Source organism: Delphinapterus leucas, unplaced genomic scaffold (assembly GCF_059928025.1).
Source record: "Delphinapterus leucas isolate spDelLeu-1000000601 "Yukka" unplaced genomic scaffold, BTC_Dleu_Yukka2 spDelLeu_asBTCV2_sq79, whole genome shotgun sequence".
Classification (NCBI taxonomy): domain Eukaryota; kingdom Metazoa; phylum Chordata; class Mammalia; order Artiodactyla; family Monodontidae; genus Delphinapterus; species Delphinapterus leucas.
The window spans coordinates 682,863-704,155 of record NW_028322288.1 but is presented as its reverse complement, the minus strand read 5'-3'; positions in this window follow the sequence as shown (position 1 = coordinate 704,155).

Below are 21,293 nucleotides of genomic sequence, written 5' to 3'. Positions count from 1 at the left end.
CTGCCTGCCTCACTCCCAGCCCCTTGGTGATGTAGGTCCTCTGGTTTGAGGCCACATGTGCTGGTTTCCTCACCTTTTAGTGATGTGGCCCCACTGGTGGAAGGACACTCCTGCCTGGTTCCCATCCCCTTGGTGATGTGGACCCTCTGGTGAGAGTCTGACCCTGGCTGAATTCCTCACACTTCTGGGAGGTGGGACCTCTGCTGTGAGGTCACTCCTGCCTGGAAGGCACACGTCACCTTGGCCACATGGGCCCGCTGGTTGCAGATGGAGCGTGCTGGGAGACTCCTCGCCTCGGTGATGAGGGCCCAGTGACGTCAGGCCCTAACTGCTGGACTCCCCACACTTTCTGATGTGTGCCCAGTGGTGCAATGACACTCCTGCCAGGTTCCCATCCCCATGGGGATGTGGGCCTTCTGTTCTGAGGTCCCAACGGCTGGGTTGCTCACACTTTCATGATGTGGGCCCTCTGCTGTGAGGTCAATCCTGCCTGGCTGGCACACTTCGCCTTGGTGACGTGGGCCTTCTGGTGGCAGTTGGAGCGTGCTGGGGTCTCCTCCCCTCAGTGATGAGGGCCCTCTGGTGTCAGGCCCTAAGTGCTGGGCTCCACACTTATTCTGATGTGTGCCCAGTGGTGCGAGGACACTCCTGCCAGGTTCCCATCCCCATGGGCATGTGGGACTTCTGTTCTGTGGTCCCAACGGCTGTGTTGCTCACAGTTTCATGATGTGGGCCCTTTTCTGTGAGTTCACCCCAGCCTGTATCCCATAGCGTCAGTGCTCTGGGCCGCCTGCTTGGAGTTTCCAATTGCTGGATTCCTCACTTTTTTATTCTATGGGCCCTCTGTTGTGAGTGCCCTCTTGCATGCCTCACTCTCCACCATTTCGTGATGGGTGTCCCCTTGTTTGAGGTCACATGTGCTGTGTTCCTCACCTTCGCTGATATGGCCCAACTGGTGTGAGGACACTCCTGCCTGGTTTCCATCCCCTTGGTGATGTGGACCCTCTGGTGAGAGTCTGATCCTTGTTGGGTTCCTCACACTTCTGTGAGGTGGGCCCTCTGCTCTGTGGTCACTCCTGCCTGGCTGGCACACCCCGCCTTGGCGACGTCGGCCCTCTGGTGGCAGTTGGAGCCTGCTGGGAGCCTCCTCCCCTCGGTGATGAAGGCGCTCTGGCGTCAGGCCCTAACTGCTGGGTTCCCACATTTTCCGACATGTGCTAAGTTGGGCGAGGACACTCCTGCGAGGTTCCCATCCCCATGGGGATGTGGGCCTTCTGCTCTGAGGTCCCACCAGCTGGGTTGCACAGAGTTTCATGATGTGGGCCCTCTGCTGTGAGTTCACTGTGGCCTGGATCCCATAGACTCAGTGCTCTGGGCCACCTGCTGGGAGGTTCAAACTGCTGGATTCCTCACATTTTTTATTCTATGGGCCCAGTGTTGTGAGGCTACTCCTGCCTGCCTCACTCTGAGCCTCTTGGAGATGTGGGTCCTCTGGTTTAGGCCACATGTTCTGGGTTCCTCACCTTTCTATAATGTGGCCACACTGGTGTGAGGACGCTCCTGCCTTGATCCGATCCCCTTGGTGATGTGGGCTCTCCGCTGAGAGTCTTATCCTGGCTGGGTTCCTCACCCTTCTGTGAGGTAGGCCCTCTGCGGTGAGGTCACTCCTGCCTGGCTGGCACACGTCACCTTGGCGACGTGGGCCCTCAGTTGGTTTTTGGTGCCTGCTGGGAGTCTCCTCTCCTCGGTAATGAGGGCTCTCTGGCGTCAGGCCCTAACTCCTGGGCTCCCAAAATTTTCTGATATGCGCCCTGTGGTGCGAGTACACTCCTGCCAGGTTTCCAACCCCATGGGAATGTGGGCCTTCTGTTGTGAGGTCCCAACACCTGGGTTGCTCACAGTTTCATGATGAGGGCCCTCTGGTGTGAGTTCACTCCAGCCTGGATCACATAGCCTCGCTGCTCCTGGCTGCCTGCTGGGAGGTTCCAACTGCGGGATTCCTCACCTTTTCTATTCTATGGGCACTCTGTTTTGAGGCTCCTCCTGCCTGCCTCACTCCCAGCCCCTTGGTGATGTGTGTCCTCTGGTTTGTGGCCACGTGTGCTGGGTCCGTCACCTTTCGATGATGTGGCCCCACAGGTGTGAGGACACTCCTGCCTGGTTCCCATCCCCTTGGTGATGTGGGCCCTCCCATGAGAGTCTGATCCTGGCTGGGTTCCTCACCCTCCTGTGAGGTGAGCCCTCTGCTGTGACGTAACTCCTGCCTGGCTTTCTCCCATTGCCTTGGTGACGTCGGCCCTCTGGTGGCAGTTGGAGCCTGCTGGGAGCCTCCTCTCTTCGGTGATGAGGGCCCTCTTGTGTCAGGCTCTAACTGCTGGGCTCCCCACGTTTTCTGATGTGAGCCCAGTGATGCCAGGACACTCCTGTAAGGTTCCCGTACCCATGCGGATGTGGGCCTTCTGCTCTGAGGTCCCAACGCCTGGGTTACTCACAGTTTCCTGATGTTGGCTCTCTGGTGTTAGTTCACTTAGGCCTAGATCCCACAGCCTCTGTGTTCTGGGCCACCTGCTGGGAGGTTCCAACTGCGGGATTCCTCACCTTTTTTATTCTATGGGCACTCTGTTTTGAGGCTCCTCCTGCCTGCCTCACTCCCAGCCCCTTGGTGATATGTGTCCTCTGGTTTGAGGCCACGTGTGCTGGGTCCCTCACCTTTCGATGATGTGGCCCCACTGGTGTGAGGACACTCCTGCCTGGTTCCCATCCCCTTGCTGATGTGGGCCCTCTGGTGAGAGTCTGATCCTGGCTGGATTCCTCACACTTCTGGAAGGAGGGCCCTCTGCTGTGAGGTCACTCCTGCCTGGCTGGCACACGTCGCCTTGGCCACATGGGCCCTCTGGTTGCAGTTGGACCGTGCTGGGAGCCTCTGCCCCTCGGTGATGAGGGCCCTCTGGCGTCAGGCCCTAACTGCTGGGCACCCCACATTTTCTGATGTGCGCCCACTGGTGCGATGACACTCCTGCCAGGTTCCCATCCCCATGGGGATTTGGGCCTTCTGCTCTGAAAGTCCCAAGGGCTGGGTTGCTCACAGTGTCAGGATGTGGGCCCTCTGCTGTGAGTTCACTCCTACATGGATCCCATAGCCACGGTGATCTGGGCCAACTGCTTGGAGCTTCCAACTGCTGGATTCCTCACCTTTTTTATTCTATGGGCCATGTGTTGTGAGGTTAATCCTGCCTGCCTCACTCCGAGATCCATGGAGATGTGGGTCCTCTGATTTGAGGCCACATGTGCTGGGTTCCTCACCTTTCGCTGATGTGGCCCCACTGGTGTGAGGACACTCCTGCCTGGTTCCCATCCCCTTGGTGATGTGGGCCCTCTGGTGAGAGTCTGATCCTGGCTGGGTTCCTGACACTTCTGTGAGGTGGGCCCTCTGAACTGAGGTCACCCCTGCCTGGCTGGCACATACCGCCTTGGTGACGTCGGCCCTCTGGTGGCAGTTGGAGCCTGCTCGGAGCCTCGTCCCCTCAGTGATGAGAGCCCTCTGGCCTCAGGCCCTAAGTGCTGTGTTCCCACATATTCTGATTCGTGCTAAGTGGTGCGAGGACACTCCTGCCAGGTTCCCATCCCCATGGGGATGTGGGCCTTCTGCTCTGTGGTCCCAACGGCTGGGTTGCTCACAGTTTCATGATGTGGGCCCTCTGCTGTGAGTTCACTGTGGCCTGGATCCCATAGACTCTGTCCTCTGGGCCACCTGCTGGCAGGTTCCGACTGCTGCATTCCTCACATTTTTTATTCTATGGGCTCTGTGTTGTGAGGCTACTCCTGCCTGCCTCACTCCTAGTCCCTTGGACATGTGGGTCGTCTGATTTAGGCCACATGTTCGGGTTCCTCACCTTTCCATGATGTGGCCACACTGGTGTGAGGACCCTCTCGCCTGGTTCCGATCCCCTTGGTGATGTTGGCCCTCTGGTGAGAGTCTTATCCTGGCTGGTTTCCTCACCCTTCTGTGACGTAGGCCCTCTGTGGTGAGGTCACTCCTGCCTGGCTGGCACACGTCACCTTGGCGACGTGGGCCCTCAGTTGGGTGTTGGTGCCTGCTGGGGGTCTCCGCCCCTCAGTAATGAGGGCCCTCTTGCATCAGGCCCTAACTCCTGGGCTCCCAAAATTCTCTGATGTGTGCCCTGTGGTGCGAGTACACTCCCTCCAGGTTCCCAACCCCATGGGAATGTGGACCTTCTGCTCTGAGGTCTCAACGCCTGGGTTGCTCACAGTTTCATGATGAGGGCCCTCTGTTGTGAGTTCAGTCAGGCCTAGATCCCATAGCCTCGCTGCTCCTGGCCGCCTGCTGGGAGGTTCCAACTGCGGGATTCCTCACCTTTTTTATTCTATGAGCCCTCTGTTTTGAAGCTCCTGCTGCCTGAATCCCTCCCAGCCCCTTGGTGATGTGTGTCCTCTGGTTTGAGGCAACGTGTGCTGGGTCCCTCACCTTTCGATGATGTGGCCCCACTGTTGTGAGGAAAATCCTGCCTGGTTTCCATCCTCTTGGCGATGTGGGCCTTCTGGTGAGAGTCTGATCCTTGTTGTGGTCCTCACACTTCTGTGAGGTGGGCCCTCTGCTCTGAGGTCACTGCTGCCTGGCTGGCACACCCCGCCTTGCCAACGTCGGCCCTCTGGTGGAAGTTGGAGCCTGCTGGGAGCCTCCTCTCCTCGGTGATGAGGGCCCTCTGGCGTCAGGCGCCAACTGCTGAGCTCCCCACGCTTTCTGATGTGAGCCCAGTGATGCCAGGACACTCCTGTAAGGTTCCTGTCCCCATGCGAATGTGGGCCTTCTGCTCTGAGGTCCCAACGCCTGGGTTGCTCACAGTTTCCTGATGTTGGCTCTCTGGTGTTAGTTCACTCAGGCCTAGATCCCATAGCCTCTGTGCTGTGGGCCACCTGCTGGGAGGTTCTAACTGCTGGATTCCTCACCTTTTTTATCCTTTGGGCCCTGTGTTCTGAGGCTCATCATGGCTGCCTCATTCCCAGCCCGTTTTTGATGTAGTTCCTCTGGTTTGAGGCCACATGTGCCAGTTTCCTCACATTTTATTGATATGGCCCCACTGGTGTGAGGACACTCCTGCCTGGTTCCCGTCCCCTTGCTGATGTGGGTCCTCTGGTGAGAGTCTGATCCTGGCTGGATTCCTCGCACTTCTGGAAGGAGGGCCCTCTGCTGTGAGGTCACTCCTGCCTGGCTGGCACACGTCGCCTTGGCCACATGGGCCCTCTGGTTGCAGTTGGACCGTGCTGGGAGCCTCCTCCCCTCGGTGATGAGGGCCCTCTGGCGCCAGGCCCTAACTGCTGGGCACCCCACATTTTCTGATGTGCGCCCACTGGTGCGATGACACTCCTGCCAGGTTCCCATCCCCATGGGGATTTGGGCCTTCTGCTCTGAAGTCCCAACGGCTGGGTTGCTCACAGTGTCAGGATGTGGGCCCTCTGCTGTGAGTTCACTCTGGCATGGATCCCATAGCCACGGTGATCTGGGCCACCTGCTTGGAGCTTCCAACTGCTGGATTCCTCACCTTTTTTATTCTATGGGCCATGTGTTGTGAGGTTAATCCTGCCTGCCTCACTCCGAGCCCCTTGGTGATGTGGGTCCTCTGATTTGAGGCCACATGTGCTGGGTGCCTCAACTTTCGATGATGTGGCCCCATGGGTGTGAGGACACTCCTGCCTGATTCCCATCCTCTTGGAGATGTGGGCCCTCGGGTGAGATTCTGATCCTGGCTGGGTTCCTTACCATTCTGTGAGGTGGGCCCTCTGATGTGAGGTCACTCCTGCCTGGCTGGCTCACGTCGCCTTGGTGACATGGGCCCTCTGTTGGCCACCGGAGCATGCTGGGAGCCTCCTACCCTCGTTAAAGAGGGCCCTGGATAAAACGCATATGCAGTTTTTGGCCAAGTGCATCATTGTCGAGGTTCTGCCTCTTTTCCTATGCTTTCAGAGCAATTCCCATCTACCTCCTGAAATCGGATTCTGGCAATTCTGCCCCGCTTTCAAGTCATCTTCACAGCCTTACTTCAATATATTTTTTGACAATAGCTGTCATTTGTAACTCTTCAGGTTTGTGAATTTCCGTGCCCCTGAGCTCCTTTCTTCAACTCGCTTTCATGTGAGCTGGCCGCAAAACCGCAGGATTGCCACAGGCCCTAATCTGGTTCCGGCACGGCACGCTGAGCCGTTGGTGAATTCCTCTCCCTGGTGGGAAATGAGAGTTAAATTTGCACGTGCAGACACCTCCATCTAGTCTCTCATTGGTTCTCCCTATTCCTGTTCATTTTCCGCAGAACTTGCAATCTGAGCCAAAGAGGATGTTAAAGGCACTGACTCTCCAAGTGGGGAGAGTGTTAGTAAAGGGTCTGGAATGGTGAACCCGAGTACCAGGGGGTGAAAACTGAGATGCATTTAAAAATGTTTCCCGATCACACAGCGGATCATACTCTGGGTTTCCCATGCATGTTTTAGCTGAAGGAAGAATCCATTAAACCTGGAGAGTTGGGACCCATGGAATGGGTACCATGCGGTATGACTTCAAAGGGTCTGCATTTGCGCACCGAACCTCACCAAATCTGTCAGCCCCAAGTGTCCAGCCTTATGTCTCACCCAGCTCTTGGTGTAGATGTGGTAAATCCAGGTTGCATCTCAAGCCCTGAATGAATTATTTAAGAATTGCTCTCTATTTCACTGTCATTGTGTTTTGTTTTTGAAATTTATTTTTAGAATGGGATTTAGCTGATTTTCACTGCTGCATTTATGCCGCTGTACACACGCATGATTCTCTTATGGAGACCTATAAATCCATGGGTTTTAAGATTCTTACTACTCAGGTATATTCCTAGGTTGCATGTGACTCATCTGTTGAAATTGAGCTGTAAGGCATGTCGTTTTTATTTTTCAAACTGTGATTGCATCTTATTTCTTCAAAGTGTTTTCTTAAAGTATGTGTCACGTTTTGGAATGTATTGGCCATTACCGCCCTCAAGACATTTTGAGGGTAGGTTTCATTTACAGCCCTGCAGTACTTGTTCACATGAAGTGACCATTATTAGCACAGTCCTTAAAGATGCTCTCGCAGGTAACGGTCAGAGTGCGGCAGCTGTTCTGTGTTCGTCATGCTGGTACTAGGGAAAGAGACCTTCCGGCCAGTGGTCTTCCTCGGTTATATATTAGAGTGAGATGTGCCCGGATAACCTACCCAAATCTGATGTCTCCTTACTTTTGTTTGTTTGTTTTTTTTAAATTTAATTTATATTTTTATTGGAGTAATATTCCATTGTGTATATGGACCACTTCTTGGTGCATTCCTCTGTTGATAGCCATTTTCGTTGCTTCCAAGTGTTGGCTATATGAAATATTGCTGGAGTGCAAGATTTCCAGCCTGTGACTTTCTGATTCTCAGGTGATAGGCTCAGCAGTGGGTGTGCCTGATAGACTAGTAGCTCAATGGTTACCTTTTCAAAGCACCTCCACTGTGTTTTCATTAGTGGCTCTGGCCACGTCCCCCTTAGAACCGAGGGTACGAATTTCTCCACAATCCCTTCAGCATTTATAGTTTGCAGCATTTTTGCTGATGGCCATTCTGAGTGCTGTGACCTGATAGGTTTTTGTAATTTGGGTTTGCGTGTCTTTAAAAATTCCTAAAATTCATCATTCTCCATGCCTTTTTCTTTTCTGTTAAAAATAAGGTGTGAGTACAATATATCCCTTGTAGCTGTCTTCTTGGAAGGTTGCCCTCTTTCGAATTTTTGGCCAATATTCGAGCCCAGGACTTTTTTGGAGGGCAGGTGTCATTATAGAGCTGCAAGTTGGGTGAATATTTAGTGACCATTGGCGCTGGGTTTAAAGCTGCTGCTGTGGGAAACGGCCACAAGGCGACAGCATTTCTCCATTCCCAAATCTCAGTAATAGGGCAGCAGAGCCTTTCTGGAAGTCTTGTTCCTAGGTTTTCAGTTAGAATGGAATGTGCCAGGAGGAACGCCCGTAAGTTTATATCTTATTACTTCTTCTTGGCTGTTAAAGGGTATTTAATTGGGGAAATGATTAGATAGTGTTTGTCCAGGTGTACACAATCTGGTTCATTTGTACCATATATATGTCTATTCGTGTTCAGATCCTCTTCCCGTGTGAAATATTACAGAGTGTTCCGTAGAGCTCCCTTGCTATATGGTCCGTCTTTTTGATATATGTTTATAATATGTATTTGTATACGTATGGTAAAGCTAATCTTCATTTATCCATTCGGCCCACCTTTCCCTTTAGATAAGCATACTTAATTTCTAAGTCTGTGAGTGTGTTTCTCTGTGGAAATATGTCCACTTGTGTTAGTTATTAGATAACGCCTATAAGTGATGTCATAGGATATAGGTCTTTTGCTTTCTGACTTACCTCATGTTCTGTGATTATCTCCAAGCTCATATGTGGTGCCTCAAGTAGCAGGGTTCCGTTGTTTTCCATGGGTAATAGTCTGTTGTGTACGTGGACCACTTCTTCTTTATCCATACATCTGTTGATGGACATCTTGGTGGCTTCACTGTCTCGGGTGTTGTGAATAAGGCTGCGGTGCAGCATTTGCAGCCCAGGGCTTCTCGAATCTAATGACCGTCTCAGGTGAGAGGCCCAGTGGTGTGGCGTGACTGCTGGATTGAATGGCACCTCAAGTTTTACTTTTAATCGCAGCTCCTTTCTCTTCTCATGATTGGCTGTTACCACTTTACGCCTCACCATCAGCTAGAGGGTACACAGTTCCCTAACACCCCTTCAGAAGTTATTGTTTGTAGACATTTTGCTGACGGTCAGTCGATGGGTGTGAGTTGAAACCTTTTTGTAGATTAGATTTGCATGAGGGTAATACTTCCTGAGGTTGAGCTTTTACCCATTTTCGTTTTTTTTTTAAAAAAGAGAGTGAGTCAAACTTATCTCTTCATACTATCGTGCTGAAAACTTTGCCAGGTTTGAATTTCATTGTCCATTCCCTACCTCAGCACAGTTGTTTAGGGCAGGTGTCCTTTACAGCCCTGAATCCTTGAGAATGTTAAGAGACCATTAGCTGTGAGCGTAAAGCCGCTCTTCAGGAAAACGGCCACAGGGCGGCAGAATTTCTACATTTCCAGCTCTGGGTTTTTGGGCAGCGGCAGAGCCTTCGTGGAAATCGTGTTAGTAGGCTGCAAATTAGAGTGCAACGTGGCAGGGCACATCCCCGAGAGCTTATATCTCCTTGCTTCTTGTTTGTTTTTTGAAGTTAATTTTTATTAATTATCAGAACAAATTTGATAAAAATCTTCTGTTTCTCCTAGGTGTACAGAATCTGGTTCGTTATGTCAACGTATCTGTCTATTTATCTTTGCATCCTTTACCATGTAGGTTATTACAGAGTGTTGAGTAGACCTCTCTTGGTATTCCATAGGTATTTTGTGATTATATGTTGCATATGTCTTAGTACGTGTCTGTTAACCCCCATATCCTAATTCACACATGCCTTACACTTTTCCATTTGGTTAAACATGATTTTTTTTTCGTAATGTATGCTTTTCCTTCTGTTGGAAATCAGTTCATGAGTATCAATTTCTAGGTAACACCTAAAAGTGATGTCATAGGATATCTGTCTTTCACTTTCTTTCTTACTTCAAGTTGGGTGATTATATGTAGGTCCTTCTATGGTGGTGCAAACGATGCTGTTTCATAGATTTCCATGGCTAATATTCCATTGTTTACATGGACCAGTTCCTCTTTGTGCATTTTTCTGTTGATGGACATTTTCGTTTCTTCCAAGTCTTGGGTATGTTAAATGTTCCTGCAGTGCAGGATTGCCAGCCTGTGTGTTTTCCGTCCTGCTCTGCTCAGGCGCATCGAAGGACCTACCGGATCGCACGACAGCTCAGTTTTTACCGTTAAACGCACCTCCGTTATGTTCTCACTACAGCCTGTTAGCAGTTTATATCCCCCCAGCAGCTAGAGGGTACGGAGTTCTCGGAAACCCCTTCAGCATTTTTTCTTTGTAGACTTTTTGCTGAAGAACATTCTGACGGGTCTGAGGTGAACATTTCTGTAATTAGATTTGCGTGGCTTTATTAATTGCTGATGTTGCGCATTTTTAATTCCCTTTTAAAGAGAACAAAAAGAAAAGAGGAAATTTGCGTAAAATGTGCCTCTTGAAATCGTCTGTTTGAAATGTTGACGTCTTTTTAATTTTTTGGTTGATGTACCACCGCAGGAATTTTTTTTTTTTTTTTGATGGCAGGTGTCATTTACGGGCCTGTAATTATTTTGAATATGAAGTGACCATTACCACTGTTGTGTGAAACGAGCAGAAGGCGGCAGCACTTCTCCTTAGGAAATCTGCTTACTAGGGCAAGAGAGCCATAATGGAAGTTGTGTGGTAGCTTGTAAATTAGAACAGAATGTGCTAGGAAAAGCCCCTTATGGTTATGTCTCATTACTTCTTGTTCGTTTCTTTAATTTACTTTTTATTGTTTATCATCACAGTAAATTAGATTACAATGTTTGGTTTGTTCTAGGTGTGCAAGATGTGGTTCTTTTACACATATACGTATATGTATTCTTCTTCAGATCCTTTTCCCACGTAGGTTATGACACAAGGTTGAGTAGCCTTCTGTTGGTATGCCGTAGGTTTCTGGCGATTATATATTTCACATGTGTTTGTGTATTTGTATGTCTCTGTTCTCCCCAGTATCGTAATGTATCCAATCGTCACACCTTTCCGTTTGGTGAGCCATAAGTCGGTTTAATGAGTCAGTGATTGCCTTTCTCTCTGGAAATATCTTCATCGGTATCAATTTTTAGGTAACACCCATAAGTGATATGATAGGATATGTGTCTCTCACTTTCTTACTGACTGCCAGTTGCCTGATTACCTCTAGCTTCCTCTATGGTCCTGCAAATGGCATTGTTTCATTTTGTTCCTTGGCTAATATTCCATCTCTACGTGTAGCAGTTTTTCTTTGTCCACTCATCTCTTGATGGACGTTTCGGTTGCGTCCATGTCTTGGCTATTGTGATACTTCTACAGTGCAGATTTGCCTGCCTGTGTCTTTCCAATTCTGTCTTCTTAGGATATAGCCCGAGAAGTGGGCCTGCTGGATCATATGGTAGATGAAAGTTTACGTGGTAAGGGCACCTCCATTCTGTTCCCATTAGTGGCTCTTACCAGGTTACGTCCCACTTTAAATGGAGGGTGTGCATTTCTCCGAAACCTCTTCAGCATTGATCGTTTGTAGTTTTTTTTTTTTTTTTGCTGATGGTTATTCTGAGAGGTGTCAGCTGACACTTCTTTGTGGTTGGATATGCATGTGTCTCATCCTCCCTTGAAATTGAGTTTTCAGGCATGTCCTTTTATTTTTCAAGCTGTTATTGCAGGTGACTTCTTCAAATTGTTTTCTTGAAGTACGTGCCACATTTTGAAACGTTTTGGCCTTTACCTGCATCAAGACATTTTAAGGGCAGGTTTCATTTGCAGCTCTGCGGTACCTGTGCATATGATGTGCCCATTAGTACAGATTTCAAAGCTGCTGTTGCAGGTATCGGCCACAGGACGGCAGCATTTCTACGTTCCCCACTCTGGTACGGAGGGGGAAAGACCTGCGTGCCACTGGTGTTCCTCAGTTATAAATTTGAGTGGAATGTGCCCGGACAAGCCCGCCAGAGCTGATGTCTCCGTACTTTGTTTGTTTATGAAATTTAATTTATATATTTTATTGGAGTAATATTCCATTCTGTACATGGACCACTTGTTCTTTGTGCACTCGTCTGTGGATGGACGTTTTCGTTGCTTCCAAGTGTCGTCTATGGTAAATATTGCTGGAGTGCATTATTGCCAGCCTGTGACTCTTGATTCTCGTTTTCTGAGATGATAGGCCCAACAGTGGGTATGATTCATTGACTGGCACGTCAGTGTTTACCTTTTCAGAGCACCTACATTGTGTTTTCATTAGTGGCTCTTACCACGTCCCACTTAACACCGAGGGTACGCATTTTTCTGCGCGCCTTCGGCATTTATTGTGTTTAGAAGGCTTGCTCGTGGCCATTCTGACTGGTGTGAGCTGATAGGTGTCTGTACTTTGGATTTGCGTGTCTTTAATAATTCCTGATAGTCAGCATTTTCCCACGCCTTTCTCTTTTATTTAGACAGAAAACTGTGAGTACGATATACCTCTTGAAATTGTCTTCTTGGAAGGTTGCCCTCTTTTGAATGTTGTGGTCGATTTTCGACCCCAGGAATTTTTTTTGAGGGCAGGCATCATTGACAGGCCTGCAGTGAGTGTGAATATTTAGTGACCATCAGCGCTGGGTTTAAAGCTGCTGCTGTGGGAAACAGCCACAGGGCGGCAGCTTTTCTCCATTCCCAAATCTGAGGAATAGGGCAGCAGAGCTGTTCTGGAAGTAGTGTTCCCAGGTTGGAAATTAGAATGGAATGTGCCAGGAAAGAGCCCCTGAAGTTTATGTCTCATTACTTCTTGTTCATTAATTTAACCGTTGTAATCGGGGTAATGGTTAGAATAGAGTTTGTCCTAGGTGTACACAATCTGGTTCATTAGTACGTCATACATATCTATTCATGTACAGATCCTTTACCCATGTAAAGGATTACAGAGTGTTCTGTACACCTCCCTTGCTGTGTGTTCAGGCTGTTTGATGTATGTACTTAATCTGTATTTGTATAGGTACGGTAAACCTAATCTTAATCTATCCATTGCCACCACCTTGCCTTTTAGATAAGCATATATTTTTTTTCAGCATATATTTTTTTTTCAGTCTGCGTGTCTCTTTCTCTGTGGAAATATGTCCATTTGTTTCCGTTGTTAGTTAACACCTATAAGTGATACCATAGGATATATGTCTTTTGCTTTCCGACTTGCCTCATGTTCTGTGATTATCTCTAGGCTCATCTATGGTGCCTCAAAGAGCAGTGTGTCATTGTTTTCCATTGTGTACATGGACCACTTCTTTTTTATGCATTCATCTGTTGCTGGACATTTAGGTTGCTTCCGTGTCTTGGCTATTGTGAATAAGGCCGCAGTGCAGCTTTTGCAGCCTCTGTCTTCTGGATTGTGGTCTTTTCGGGTGTGAGGCCCAGCGGAGGGCCTGCTGCCTCGAATGGTAGCTCAATTTTTACTTGTAAACGCAGCTCCTTTCTGTCCTCATTATTGGCTGCTACTGCTTTCCATCTCAGCAGCAGCTGGAGGGTACACAGTTCCTGAAACCATTTCAGCATTCGTGTTTTGTAGACGATTTTGCTGGTGATTATTCTGACGGTGGTAAGGTGAACGTTTTTGTAGATTGCGTTTTTTTGGCTATATTAGTTCCTGCTATTGAGCATCATTCCGTGCATTTTTTTAACAAAATTGAAAGAAAAGACAAATTGTGTGCAAAATGTGTCTCTTCTTCTTCTTGAAATGTTGACGTCTTTTGAATTTTCTGGTCGATTTACGACCCCAGGAATTTTTTGAGGCCCGGTGTCCTTTACAGTTGTGCACATAGTTTGGATATGGAGTGACCATTAGCTCTTGGTTTAAAGCTGCTGTTGTGTGAAACAGCCACAAGGCGGCAGCATTTCTCCTTTACCAAATCCGGTTACCAGGGCAGCAGAGCCTTAACGGAAGTCCTGTTCTGGGTTGAAAAGTAGGATGGAATGTGCCAGGAAAAATGCCTTTAAGTTTATGTCTCATTATCTCTTGCTCATATTTTTAATGTAATTTCTATTGCAGCCAATTTGATTACAATGTTTGTTTGTTTGTTTTGTTCTAGGTGTGCAAGATGTGGCTCTTTCACACATATACATACATCTGTTCTTCTTCGGATGCTTTTCCCTGGTAGGTTATGACACAATGTTGTGTCGTGTTCTCTTGGTATTCTGTAGGGCTTTGGTGATTATATATTTCACATGCGTGTGTTTGTATATCTCTGTTAACCCCAATATCGTCACGTATGCAATCCTCACACCTTCCGATTTGGGGAACCGTAAGCTTGTTTCATGGATCTGTGATTGCCTCTCTCTGTGGAAATATCTGCATTGGTATCAATCTTTAGGTAGCACCTATAAGTGATATACGTTTGGTGTGTTTCGCTTTCCCACTTACTACAAGTTGCACGATTACCTCTAGACTCATCTATTGTTGAGTGGCATTGTTTCATTTTTGCCCGAGCTAATATTCCATCTCTACGTGTAGCAGTTCTTCTTTGTCCACCCGTCTGTTGATGGACTTTTGGTTGTTTCCGTGTCTTGGCTGTTGTAATACTGCTGCGGTGCAGATTTGCCTGCCTGTGCCCTTCCAATTCTGTCTTGTTAGGTTACAGGCCCGTGGGCCTGCTGGGTCATATAGTAAGTAGCTCAATGTTTACCTTTTAAAGGCACCTCCATTCTGTTCCCCGTAGTGGCTCTTACCAGGTTATGTCCCACTTCAAATTAAGGGTATGCGTTTCTCCACAGCCTCTTCAGCATTGATCGTTTGTAGTTTCTTTCCTGATGATTATTTTCAATGGTGTGAACCGATACCTCTGTGTGGTTGGATGTGCGTGTGTCTCATAGTCCCTTGAAATTGAGCTTTCAGGCATGTCCTTTTATTTCTCAAGCGGTTATTACAGCTTACTTCTTCAAATGTTTTCCTTGAAATATGTGCCAGGTATTGAAATATTTTGGCCTTTACCTCCCTCAAGGCACGATGAGGGCAGGTTTCCTTTACAACCCTGTGGTACTTGTTCACATGAAGTGACAATTGGCATAGGTTTTACAGCTGGTTTTGCAGGTAACGGCCAGAGGGCGGCAGCATTTCATAATTCTATGAAACGTAATTGAACACAAAATATATATTGCTTTCTTTTAAATTGCCATTGTTACCTTTTTTTTTTTTTTTTTTTTTTGCTGTACGCAGGTGTCTCACTGTCGTGGCATCCTCCGCTGTGGAGCACAGGCTCCGGACGTGCAGGCCCAGCAGCCGTGGCCCACGGGCCTAGCTGCTCCACAGCACGAACCCGTGTCCCCTGCATCGGCAGGCGGACTCTCAACCGCCGCGCCACCGGGGAAGCCCCGTTGTGACTTTTTGACAGTACAATTATAATTCAAGTTCTCTGTAAAAAGTGAAATGTAAGAAGATGAAAGGGAAAGATAATATTTTACCACTTGCCATCCTTTCCCATTTACGGAAATGACCAGCATAATGTGTGGATTTCTCATTTGATCCAGGTTTTCTCTACACCTGGAATATCATCCTTCTCACTGGAGAGAAACAGACGTAGCTCTCACACGTTTTGTACGCTACATAGCAGTCCATAGAACAGAAGTACCAACTATTTCAGACTTAGCTTTTTGAGGGACACTCAGGTTACTTTCTGTTTTATTTCGTTGTTCTTTTTCTTTTTCTTTGGGGGCGGTAGGAGTTAATCCAGTAATTTATGTCTTATTGCTGTGTTGCGACTGGGTTTCTGTGCGAGGGCTTTCTCTAGTCGTGGCCAGCAGGGGGTCGCTCTTCATCTCGCCGCAGGGGCCTGTCACTGTCGTGACCTGTCTCGTTGCGGAGCAGAGGCTCCAGATGCGTGGGCTCAGCGGTCGTCGCTTGCCAGCTTAGTTGCTCCGCGGCATATGGGATACTCCCAGACCAGGGCTCGAACCTGGGTTCCCTGCATTAGCAGGCAGATTCTTCTCAACCAGTGCAGCACTGGGGAAGCCCCCTATTTTGTTGTTATGCTAATTTGTTTTACCCAAAGAGGATACTTTTTTAAAGAGAAAGAAACAGAATTAAGCTGGGGTAAGCATGAGGGATTCGAGTAAGGGTTAGGATTATTGCATGGTTTAGAGTATGGTTGGTTCAGGGGTACAGTTAGGGTATGGCTTAGTGTTAGGAAACAATTTAGGGTATGACTACGGTTTCGTGTCAGGGTATGGCTCAGGATTGCGGTGTGGTTTATGTTCAGGGTTAACGTTAGGTTTAGTGTACGGGTTAGCCTTAGGTACGGGCTAGGGTTAGCTTTAGGAATGGGTTAGGGCACGACAACAGTGTAGGGTGAGCGTACGGGTTAGGGGACGGGTTAGTGTTTGTCGCTTAGGGAACGACGACCGTTTCGGATGAGCGTAGGTGTCTGTCAGTCAGGGGACGGGTCAGTGTTTGTTAGCGTACCGGTGAGGATTAGGGGACGGGTTCGGGTCAGGGTCCGGCTCAGCATGAGAGTAGGGGTTAGCGTACGGTTTGGGGTTTGGGCGGGGGGGCGGCCCTTGGCCGAACATGCGAAGAACACATTGAAAGCAATCACAAACCAACAAACAGTGTGGGCCTCACGTTCTGTTCCAGGTGTTTGAGCAGAGTGCACTCTCAACTGCAGCTCCAGAAGACAAGACACATGGACAAAGTGTATCCTAAGGCCCGGAGGGCTCACCTGAACACCAAACAGGAGGAGGAGGCAATTTCCTTCCCTTCCCTGGGCAGAAGCGCAGAGGTGCATCTCTCTCTATGTACAGGTAGGTCCTAGGTTGCATCCCAGAGCACTCTGAACACACAATCTGCTTTGAAACAAACAAACAGAAAGGTTCTTGGTTGATTGATTGGTTGGCCGTCGACTAAGAGAACTACAGAATTCATTCTCTGTAGGAGGGAAGCATTGACTTGCTACTACATTGGTCCACATGAGGAACTGACTGACTTCCAGGAGAAGGAGAATTCAAGCGTGCTAGAGCCACCTGAGGGACTCTATGCCCACTCTCCCTTTTCTAAGAAAGAACCAACCACAGGCCTGAACTCACACACTGAAGCAGCCGTTGGGTGCAATGGGACCTTGGCTCCTGCACACAAGGAATTCAGCCAGAGCAGGACACACACCAGACTGAAATGGAGTCAATCTGAATGCCACGAGGGAAGGGAAGGGAAGGGAAGGGAAGGGAAGGGACTTCTCGGTCTAGGTTGAATGCGCGAAAACACACGCACACAAACACACTCGACTTCTTCTCACAAACACACTCGACTTCTTCTCATACCTGCCTACATGGATGTTAGGTTAGACTAGTGGTGAGAAACGGTTGCTTTGCAATTGGGCAAGTAGCATCATCAAGAGCCGGAAAAAACCAGGACGGACGGCTCAGCGTTGTCAGTGTACGTGTCAGGATTCATGGACGGCTGAGGCTGAGGCTGAGGGGACGGGTTAGTGGTAGTGTACTGCTTAGGATTAGGGGGTCAAGTCGTTTCGCTTAGGGGGAGGGGGAGGGGGAGGGAACGGGGACGGTCGAGGGTTAGCGTACGGCTTGGGGTACATGTCAGTGTGACTGTGGGGCTACGGGTAAGTGTGTGTTAGGAATAGGAGTAGGGTCAGGCTACGGGTAAGTGTTAGGAATAGGAGTAGGGTCAGGCTACGGATAAGTGTTAGGAATAGGAGTAGGGTCAGGCTAGGGGTAAGTGTAAGTGTTAGGAATAGGAGTAGGGTCAGGCTACGGGTAAGTGTAAGTGTTAGGAATAGGAGTAGGGTCAGGCTACGGGTAAGTGTAAGTGTTAGGAATAGGAGTAGGGTCAGGCTACGGGTAAGTGTAAGTGTTAGGAATAGGAGTAGGGTCAGGCTACGGGTAAGTGTGTGTTAGGAACAGGAGTAGGGTCAGGCTACGGGTAAGTGTTAGGAATAGGAGTAGGGTCAGGCTACGGGTAAGTGTTAGGAATAGGAGTAGGGTCAGGCTACGGGTAAGTGTTAGGAATAGGAGTAGGGTCAGGCTACGGGTAAGTGTAAGTGTTAGGAATAGGAGTAGGGTCAGGCTACGGGTAAGTGTAAGTGTTAGGAATAGGAGTAGGGTCAGGCTACGGGTAAGTGTTAGGAATAGGAGTAGGGTCAGGCTACGGGTAAGTGTAAGTGTTAGGAATAGGAGTAGGGTCAGGCTACGGGTAAGTGTTAGGAATAGGAGTAGGGTCAGGCTACGGGTAAGTGTTAGGAATAGGAGTAGGGTCAGGCTACGGGTAAGTGTTAGGAATAGGAGTAGGGTCAGGCTACGGGTAAGTGTTAGGAATAGGAGTAGGGTCAGGCTACGGGTAAGTGTAAGTGTTAGGAATAGGAGTAGGGTCAGGCTACGGGTAAGTGTTAGGAATAGGAGTAGGGTCAGGCTACGGGTAAGTGTAAGTGTTAGGAATAGGAGTAGGGTCAGGCTACGGGTAAGTGTGTGTTAGGAATAGGAGTAGGGTCAGGCTACGGATAAGTGTTAGGAATAGGAGTAGGGTCAGGCTAGGGGTAAGTGTAAGTGTTAGGAATAGGAGTAGGGTCAGGCTACGGGTAAGTGTAAGTGTTAGGAATAGGAGTAGGGTCAGGCTACGGGTAAGTGTTAGGAATAGGAGTAGGATCAGGCTACGGGTAAGTGTAAGTGTTAGGAATAGGAGTAGGGTCAGGCTACGGGTAAGTGTTAGGAATAGGAGTAGGGTCAGGCTACGGGTAAGTGTGTGTTAGGAGTAGGAGTAGGGTCAGGCTACGGGTAAGTGTAAGTGTTAGGAATAGGAGTAGGGTCAGGCTACGGGTAAGTGTTAGGAATAGGAGTAGGGTCAGGCTACGGGTAAGTGTTAGGAATAGGAGTAGGGTCAGGCTACGGGTAAGTGTTTGTTAGGAATAGGAGTAGGGTCAGGCTACGGGTAAGTGTAAGTGTTAGGAATAGGAGTAGGGTCAGGCTACGGGTAAGTGTTAGGAATAGGAGTAGGGTCAGGCTACGGGTAAGTGTAAGTGTTAGGAATAGGAGTAGGGTCAGGCTACGGGTAAGTGTTAGGAATAGGAGTAGGGTCAGGCTACGGGTAAGTGTTAGGAATAGGAGTAGGGTCAGGCTACGGGTAAGTGTTAGGAATAGGAGTAGGGTCAGGCTACGGGTAAGTGTTAGGAATAGGAGTAGGGTCAGGCTACGGGTAAGTGTAAGTGTTAGGAATAGGAGTAGGGTCAGGCTACGGGTAAGTGTTAGGAATAGGAGTAGGGTCAGGCTACGGGTAAGTGTAAGTGTTAGGAATAGGAGTAGGGTCAGGCTACGGGTAAGTGTAAGTGTTAGGAATAGGAGTAGGATCAGGCTACGGGTAAGTGTAAGTGTTAGGAATAGGAGTAGGGTCAGGCTACGGGTAAGTGTTAGGAATAGGAGTAGGGTCAGGCTACGGGTAAGTGTGTGTTAGGAGTAGGAGTAGGGTCAGGCTACGGGTAAGTGTAAGTGTTAGGAATAGGAGTAGGGTCAGGCTACGGGTAAGTGTAAGTGTTAGGAATAGGAGTAGGGTCAGGCTACGGGTAAGTGTGTGTTAGGAATAGGAGTAGGGTCAGGCTACGGGTAAGTGTGTGTTAGGAATAGGAGTAGGGTCAGGCTAGGGGTAAGTGTAAGTGTTAGGAATAGGAGTAGGGTCAGGCTAGGGGTAAGTGTAAGTGTTAGGAATAGGAGTAGGGTCAGGCTACGGGTAAGTGTGTGTTAGGAATAGGAGTAGGGTCAGGCTACGGGTAAGTGTAAGTGTTAGGAATAGGAGTAGGGTCAGGGAACGCGTCCGTGTCGGGGTACTGTTTCGTGTGAGGGTTCTGTTTAGGGAACGGCTATGTTGTTTGCTGTCGTAGGGGACAGGTCCGAGTACGTGTCATGGGACAGGTTCACGTCAGCGTGTGGGTTAGGCTTCGCTCAGGGTTGGGGTTCGGCTTAGGGGACGGGTTAGTGTTTGTCTGTCTGGCGCTTAGGGAACGACGACCGTTTCGGATGAGCGTAGGTGTCTGTCAGTCAGGGGACGGGTCAGTGTTTGTTAGCGTACCGGTGAGGATTAGGGGACGGGTTCGGGTCAGGGTCCGGCTCAGCATGAGAGTAGGGGTTAGCGTACGGTTTGGGGTTTGGGCGGGGGGGCGGCCCTTGGCCGAACATGCGAAGAACACATTGAAAGCAATCACAAACCAACAAACAGTGTGGGCCTCACGTTCTGTTCCAGGTGTTTGAGCAGAGTGCACTCTCAACTGCAGCTCCAGAAGACAAGACACATGGACAAAGTGTATCCTAAGGCCCGGAGGGCTCACCTGAACACCAAACAGGAGGAGGAGGCAATTTCCTTCCCTTCCCTGGGCAGAAGCGCAGAGGTGCATCTCTCTCTATGTACAGGTAGGTCCTAGGTTGCATCCCAGAGCACTCTGAACACACAATCTGCTTTGAAACAAACAAACAGAAAGGTTCTTGGTTGATTGATTGGTTGGCCGTCGACTAAGAGAACTACAGAATTCATTCTCTGTAGGAGGGAAGCATTGACTTGCTACTACATTGGTCCACATGAGGAACTGACTGACTTCCAGGAGAAGGAGAATTCAAGCGTGCTAGAGCCACCTGAGGGACTCTATGCCCACTCTCCCTTTTCTAAGAAAGAACCAACCACAGGCCTGAACTCACACACTGAAGCAGCCGTTGGGTGCAATGGGACCTTGGCTCCTGCACACAAGGAATTCAGCCAGAGCAGGACACACACCAGACTGAAATGGAGTCAATCTGAATGCCACGAGGGAAGGGAAGGGAAGGGAAGGGAAGGGAAGGGACTTCTCGGTCTAGGTTGAATGCGCGAAAACACACGCACACAAACACACTCGACTTCTTCTCACAAACACACTCGACTTCTTCTCATACCTGCCTACATGGATGTTAGGTTAGACTAGTGGTGAGAAACGGTTGCTTTGCAATTGGGCAAGTAGCATCATCAAGAGCCGGAAAAAACCAGGACGGACGGCTCAGCGTTGTCAGTGTACGTGTCAGGATTCATGGACGGCTGAGGCTGAGGGGACGGGTTAGTGGTAGTGTACTGCTTAGGATTAGGGGGTCAAGTCGTTTCGCTTAGGGGGAGGGGGAGGGGGAGGGAACGGGGACGGTCGAGGGTTAGCGTACGGCTTGGGGTACATGTCAGTGTGACTGTGGGGCTACGGGTAAGTGTGTGTTAGGAATAGGAGTAGGGTCAGGCTACGGGTAAGTGTTAGGAATAGGAGTAGGGTCAGGCTACGGGTAAGTGTTAGGAATAGGAGTAGGGTCAGGCTACGGATAAGTGTTAGGAATAGGAGTAGGGTCAGGCTAGGGGTAAGTGTAAGTGTTAGGAATAGGAGTAGGGTCAGGCTACGGGTAAGTGTTAGGAATAGGAGTAGGGTCAGGCTACGGGTAAGTGTAAGTGTTAGGAATAGGAGTAGGGTCAGGCTATGGGTAAGTGTAAGTGTTAGGAATAGGAGTAGGGTCAGGCTACGGGTAAGTGTGTGTTAGGAACAGGAGTAGGGTCAGGCTACGGGTAAGTGTTAGGAATAGGAGTAGGGTCAGG